This window comes from Choloepus didactylus, chromosome 4 (assembly GCF_015220235.1).
Source record: "Choloepus didactylus isolate mChoDid1 chromosome 4, mChoDid1.pri, whole genome shotgun sequence".
Taxonomy (NCBI): domain Eukaryota; kingdom Metazoa; phylum Chordata; class Mammalia; order Pilosa; family Megalonychidae; genus Choloepus; species Choloepus didactylus.
The window spans coordinates 77,959,932-77,967,053 of record NC_051310.1 but is presented as its reverse complement, the minus strand read 5'-3'; the positions used below and the strand labels follow the sequence as shown (position 1 = coordinate 77,967,053).

Genomic DNA, 7,122 nt, shown 5'->3' with positions numbered 1-7,122 from the left:
TGCCCTCCAGCTGGGCTGCACTGTTCTACTTCCCCACCAACAGTGAGTAGGTACATCCCTCTCTCCACATTTTCTCCAGCACTAGTATCCCTCTGTTTATTTTTTTAATAGTTTTATTCATACACCATACAATCCACCCTAAGTAAACAATCAATTATTCCCTGTATAATGACACAATTATGCATTCACCATCACAATCTATATGAGGACATTTCCATCTCTTCCCCAAAGAAACAGGAAAAGAGAAAAAAATGAAGAATAAAAATACAAAAGAAAATTGTGTTTGCAATCACTGCCACACTGAGGTCACTCTCTCATGCCAGTGCCGCCTCTAGCTTGCCAAACTCCAGCCAAAAGAGAAGGGGGTAAGTAAGGAGGTCTCTACACCATGGCTCGTACAGAGCAGACTGCCCACAAATCGACTGGTGGTAAAGCACACAGGAAGCAGTTGGCTACAAAATGCTGCTCACAAGAGTGTGCCCTCCACTGGAGGGGTGAAGAAACCTTATCAATACAGGCCTCGTACTGTGGCACTCCAGGAAATTAGATGTTATCAGAAGTCCACTGAACTTCTGATTTGCAATCTTCCCTTCCAACATCTGGTGTAAGAAATTGCTCAGGACTTCAAAACAGATCTGTGCTCCCAGAGCACAGTGATTGGTGCTTTGCAGGAGGCAAGTTGAGGCCTATCTGGTTGGCCTGTTTGAAGACACCAACCTGTGAGCTATCCATGCCAGACGTGTAACATATGCCAAAAAACATCCAGCTAGCATGCACATATCTGGAGAACATGCATAAGAATCCACTTTGATGGGAAACACCTCATTCTCAAAAAAAATTTTTTTTCTCTTCTCCTTCCTGTTACTGGTAGTCCTGAACGTTAGATTTTTTTTTCCATGGGAACAAAAAGTACCTAAGTATATGACTGTGAATGGAAAAATAGGGGACAGAAATCAGGTATTGGCAGTTTTTCCATTTTCATTTGTGTGTGAATTTTTAATATAAATGCAGGGACATAAAGTTTCAACAGTTCAACTTTATAGCAATTATAAATAAACCTGACAAATTTTTCTGGTTATGCCAGCATTTGGATTTTTTTAAAACAAGTAAATTTCTTATTGATGGTAACTAAAGGGTGCTTGTAGCATTTTTATCATACAGTAGAATCCATCCATTCACTATACTTTTCTGAGTTGTCCTACATGCAAGTATGTGTTTTTAATGTTGTCTGTCTTCTGTGCTGTTCCTGTAAGTTTGCTAATAAAATACATTAAACTAAAAAAAAAAAATACAAAAGATAGAAGAAAAATAAAAATAAAATACAATGAAAAGGTCAGACAGCATCATCACCACCAAGAATCCCATATCACTCCCTTATATCCCCCTCTTATAAACATTTAGCTTTGGTATATTGCCTTTGTTAAAATTAATGGAAACATCTTACAATGTTACCATGAATTATAAATTCTAGTTTGCACTGATTGTATTTTTCCTCTATACCATCCAATTTTCAACACCTTGCAATGTTCACATTAATTTGTTCTCCACCATTTAGAAACATTCTTATATTTGCACATTTAATCATCATCATTGGCCACTCTAGGTTTTGCTATATTATACAATCCCAGTCTTTATCTTCTATCTTTCCTTCTGGTGTCATCCATGCTGTTCCAGTTTGCTAATGCTGCCATTATGCAAAATACCAGAAATGGACTGGCTTTTATAAAGGGGGTTTATTTGGTTACAAATTTACAGTCTGAAGGCCATGAAAATGTCCAAATTAAGGTATCAACATGAGTATACCTTCATCAAAGGAAGGCCAATGGCATCCAGAAAACCTCTGTTAGCTGGGAAGTCTTGTGGCTGGCATCTGCTCATTCCAGGTTGTGTTCCAGCTCCTCTCTTAGCTCCTGGGCATTCTTCAAAGTGTTGCTCTGGGTGCATTTTGTCCTTTCTTAGTTTCTCTGGAGCAAACACTGTGCTAGTGTCTCCAAAGTGTCAGCAAAAGTGTGCTTTCAGCTGTTGTCTCCAAAATGTCTCTCAGCTGCTCTCCAAAATGTCACTCTCAGCTGCTCTCAGGTTCTTCTGTTTGTGAGCTCATTTATAGGACTCCAGTGATTAAATCAAGACCCACCCTGAATGGGTAGGGCCCATATCTCCATGGAAATAATCTAATCAAGCATTTTAGTCACAGTTGATTGAGTCACATCTCCATGGAAACACTCAAAGGATTCCAACCTAATCAACACTAATATTTCTGCCCCCACAAGATTACATTAAAGAGTATGGCTTTTGGTGGGACATAATATATCCAAACTAGCACACATGCCCTTAGCCTTCCTCTTTCAACTGTACTCACACTCATCTTTGTTCAGAGTACTTGCAATATTGTGTTACCATCACACACTATTATGTATCCATTCCATTACTGGATCTATACAATCAATCCTATTGAACCTTCCACACTCCTTCAGCATCAAATGCCTGGTCTCTTACCTCTTTCTATCTCCTGATAACCTATGTTCTCAACTCTCAAATTTTGCTCATCAATGTTAGTCCATATTAGTGAGACCATACAGTATCCATCCTTTTGTTTCTGGTAAATTTCACTCAACGTAATGTCTACTGTCTACCATTTTATCTTTTGGATTTTATATGTCATATCTTATTTTATTTTTATTTTTTCCACTCCCTCTTTTTTTATCCTTACTGATAGTCTTCATTTCTACACTCTTTTCCAAACCTCTCTCTCCTGTATTTTCCTATCTGCCTGTAGTGCTCCCTTTAGTATTTCTTATAGCACAGGTCTATTGTTCACAAACTCAGTGTCTGTCTGAAAAAATTTTAAATTCTCCCTTATTTTTGAAGGACAGTTTCACTGGATATAGGATTATTGGTTGGCAGTTTTTCTCTTTCAGTATTCTAAATATATCATATGATTGCCTTCTTGCCTCCATGGTTTCTACTGAGGAATCCACACACAGTCTTATTGAGCTTCCTTTGTATGTGATGGATTGCTTTTCTCTTGCTGCTTTTAGAATTCTTTCTTTGTCTTTAACATTTGATAATCTGAGTATTAAGTGTTATGGAGTTTGTCTACTCAGATCTACTCTGTTTGGGGTACACTGTGCTTCTTGGATCTGTAATTTTATGTCTTTCATAACAGATGGGGAATTTTCAGTAATTATTTCCTGCATTATTCTTTCTGCCTCTTTTCCCTTCTCTTCTCCTTCTGGGAAACCCATGACATGTATATTCATGCACTTCGTGTTGTCATTAAGTTCTCTGAGACCCTGCTTATATTTTTCCATTCCTTTCCCTATCTGTTCTTTTGTGTGTAGGATTTCAGATGTCTTATCCCCCAGTTCATGAATCCTTTCTTCTGCCTCTTCAAATCTGCTGTCGTATGTCTCCATTGAGTTTTTCATCTCTTCTGTTGTGCATTTCATTCCCATAAGTTCTGCCACTTGTTTTTTCAAACTTTTGAGTTCTTCCTTATGTTTGCCCAATGTCTTCTTTATATCTTTCATTTCTTTTGCATATCTTCCCTCAACTCATTGATTTGATTTTTTTTAATTTAGTTAGGAGATTTGTTTAATTAATAATCAACTGTTTCAATTGCTGTGCCTCAGTTGAAGTACAGGTTCGTCCCTTTGACTGGACCATATCTTTGCTCTTCCTAGTGTGATCTCTAATTTTCTGCTGTTTAGGCATCTGGTTTCCTTGATTACCCCAGTCAGATATTCCCAGAGCAGACAGGCCCAGGTCTCAGGAGGAGGCTGTATTCAGTATCAGGTTTCCCTGAGGGTGAGACTGAGCAGATAGTCAGACTTTCCTGTGAGGCTTCTAGACTCTGTGCTTTTCCTATCCTGCCCAGCAAGTGGCGCTTTTCAGCCCACAGCTCCTCACTAATGTAAAGAGATGCAGTATTTAATTCTCAGTGGATCCTGTCCCAACCAGGGAACCAGGGTGTCAGAAACCAAGCTTAAGCTGATTCTGCTCCCCCCCTACCCAGGCCCTGGGGTCTGAGTTCTCTGAGGGAGGGCTGCCACTTGAGCTGGACCCTGCCACCATTTTCTTAGAGAAGATAAGTCTTTTAGGGAATTGTCTCCTACACTTAAATTTTTCCTTGGACTCTCTATCTTAACTCTACCCTTGCCTGGGTCAATGCTGACAATTGAAAATGCCTGAGGTTTTCTCTAATGAGCTACTAAGAATGAGAGAAAGAGAAAAAGGAAAAAACAAAACAAAACAAAACAAGAAGTCCCCTTGTGCCTGTTTGGATGTATTATGGCCCCCAAAATGCCATTATCTTTGATGCAATCTTGTGGAGGCAGACATATTAGTGTTGATTAGGTTGGAATTCTTTGAGTGTTTCCATGGAGATGTGACTCAATTAATTGTGGGTGAGACCTTTCATTGGATTATTTCCATTGAAGTGTTGCCCCAGCCACTCAGGGTGGGTCTTTATTGCTTCACTGGAGCCCTATGAAAGCTCAGACTGAAGGAGCTCACTGCTAAAGCAACTTAGAGCAACATTTTGAAGAGGAGCTGCAGCTGAGGGACACATTTTGAAGACAGCCATTGAAAGCAGAGTTTTGCTGATGCTTTGGAATTACTAGCCCAGAGTTTGCCCCAAGAAACTGATACAGAGATATTTTGGAGAATACAATTTTGAAATGCAACCTGGAAGAAGCAGACACCAGCCATGTGCCTTCCCAGCTAACAGAGGTTTTCTGGATGTCAATGGACGTTCTCCAGTGAAGGTACCCTATTGTAGATGCTTTACCTTGGACACTTTATGGCCTTAAGACTGTAACTTTGTAACCAAATAAAACCCCTTTATAAAAGCCAATCCATTTCTGGTATTTTGCAGATGGCAGCACTAGCAAACTGAAATACCCCTTTTCAGAGCCAGTCCTCAACCCTCCAGTTCACCAGGCAGGAACTGCAATTGGTACCCATTTCTCTATGCCCCTTTTCTTGTGACACAGCCCTTTTCTGGTATTCTTAGCTCAGCAGGTTCCAAAATCCTCTGTTTTTGTTTATATATATTTTTTTCTGTCAGCCCTGCCACTCCTCTGCCAGGTTAAACTTCTGAGTTCCTTTTCTGCTTGCTCCAGTTTTATCTGTGCTCATAGCACACATTCAGTCATCCAAATTTGTTAATTAAAACCATGATTGGATTCTTCTCCAGAACAGAGAGAGTGCACTGGAACTCAGCACCCTGTGGAGACTTCTGAAAGCTATTCCTACCACATTGTGAGGAATTCATCCCCCAATTGACTTCCATAGCTTTACTTCTACAGTGAGAATTGGTGAAACCATTGACAAATTCCTTAGAAAAATGGACTCACACATCCCAGAAGCCTTCCAGCAAGAACTCACCTGCCTCCTCTGCCTGACCTACCTCACAGACCCAGTCACCATCAGCTGTGGCACAGCTTTTGCAGACCCTGTCTCAATCTTTCCTGGGAAGTAGCAGAAACTCCTGCCAAATTCTCCACATGTAAGGAAGAAACCTCTCAGCAGACAGATTTCAAAACCAATATTCTTGTGAAGAATCTGGTTTCCTATGTCAGACAGGGAAGTCTCTGCCAATTCCTGAGCTCAGAGGAACATCTGTGTGGGACACACAAGGAGACCAAGAAGATCTTCTGTGAAGAGGACAAGAACCTGCTGTGTTTGCTCTGCTCTAAATCTCAGGAACATGAGACTCACAAACACTCATCCACAGAATGGGCAGCGGAGGATTACTGGGAGAAGCTCCTAAAGCAAATGAGTTCTGTATGGGAAAAGATCCAAGAAAATCAGACAAATCCAAGTGAAGAGACCAGGATAACCAACACGTGGAATGATTATGTGAGTCAGGACAGTGATTATCAAAGCTGTGCATAGGAAGTTGCATCCAGATCTCCATGAAGTAGAAAAACAACAATTAGAGAGACTGAAAAAGGAAGGCAAAAAGATTTTACAGAAACTCAAGAAAAATAGAGCCACAATGATTCAAAAGAGGAAAGGCCTAAGAGAAATGTATGAAGAGCTGATGAAAATGTGCCATAAACCAGATGTGGCGATGCTCCAGGATTTAGGAGGCATACTGATAAGGAGTGAGTCAGTGCAGCTGCACATGCCCCAGCCAGTGAGCCCAGAGCTCAGTGAAGGGCCCATCACTGGACTGACAGATAGGTTCAATCACTACCATGTGGAAATTTCCTTCAATAATGAAATATGCAACCACAATAGTATACTGTTTGATTGTCTGAGAAGACTGACATCTAGATGTGACTTTCAATTCTCAAAGATCTAACTATTTTGCTTCACGGGGAGCCCAGACCTTCACCTCTGGCAAACATTACTGGGAGGTGGATGTGGATGATTCTTGCAACCAGGCTCTAGGAGTCTGTAGGGATTCCTGGATCAGGAAGAATGGCACACTGATTGAATCTGAAGATGTATTTCTTCTTTTATGTGTGAAGGAGGAAAATCATTACAGTTTCTTTACCACTGGCCCAATATTGTGTCAGTATATACAGAAACCTCTGGGCCACATTGGTGTGTTCCTTGATTTTGACAGCAGAAGTTTGATTTATTTTGATGTTGCCCAAAGTTCCCTCATATGGAGCTACCCCACTTGCTCCTTTGATTTCCTTCTCAGGCCTTTCTTCTTTACTGGTCGCACATGATTAGGGTTAAATCAGGAAACTGACTGTATCCCTGGGAACTCCTTACCTGATGGAGCCCTTCTCTGTTGAAGTAAATCAATAATTTGTCTTTTAAGCTTGTTATACTTTAACGCAATATCATTTTATTGTTATTCAATATGAAGACAGTGCAAAATGAAAAAAAAAACACAATTGGTGCTTGGTTGAGCTACATTCCCTTGCTCCTGGCTGGGACTGTTTCTTTTTCCCACAGCAAAGTTTTGCAACTCAGCCTGCCATGCCAGTGGGGGCGGGGCACCAGCACTGGCGTATGGGAAGCTTTACTCACACTTCTATGCTGCAGTCTCAGCCATTACACCCATTCCTGACTGGTGTATGATGTTGTCTGGTAACAGATGTCCCCCCATCAGTTGTTCCAGATTATTTTCTAGTTGTTCCTGGCTATTTACTAGTTGCT

The 7,122-nt window shown here is 40.6% G+C and overlaps 1 pseudogene; it reads left to right on the top strand.

Moving 5' to 3' along the window:
- Positions 1-5,347: 5,347 nt before the first annotated feature.
- Positions 5,348-6,686, top strand: LOC119532709 (annotated as a pseudogene).
- Positions 6,687-7,122: the final 436 nt, after the last annotated feature.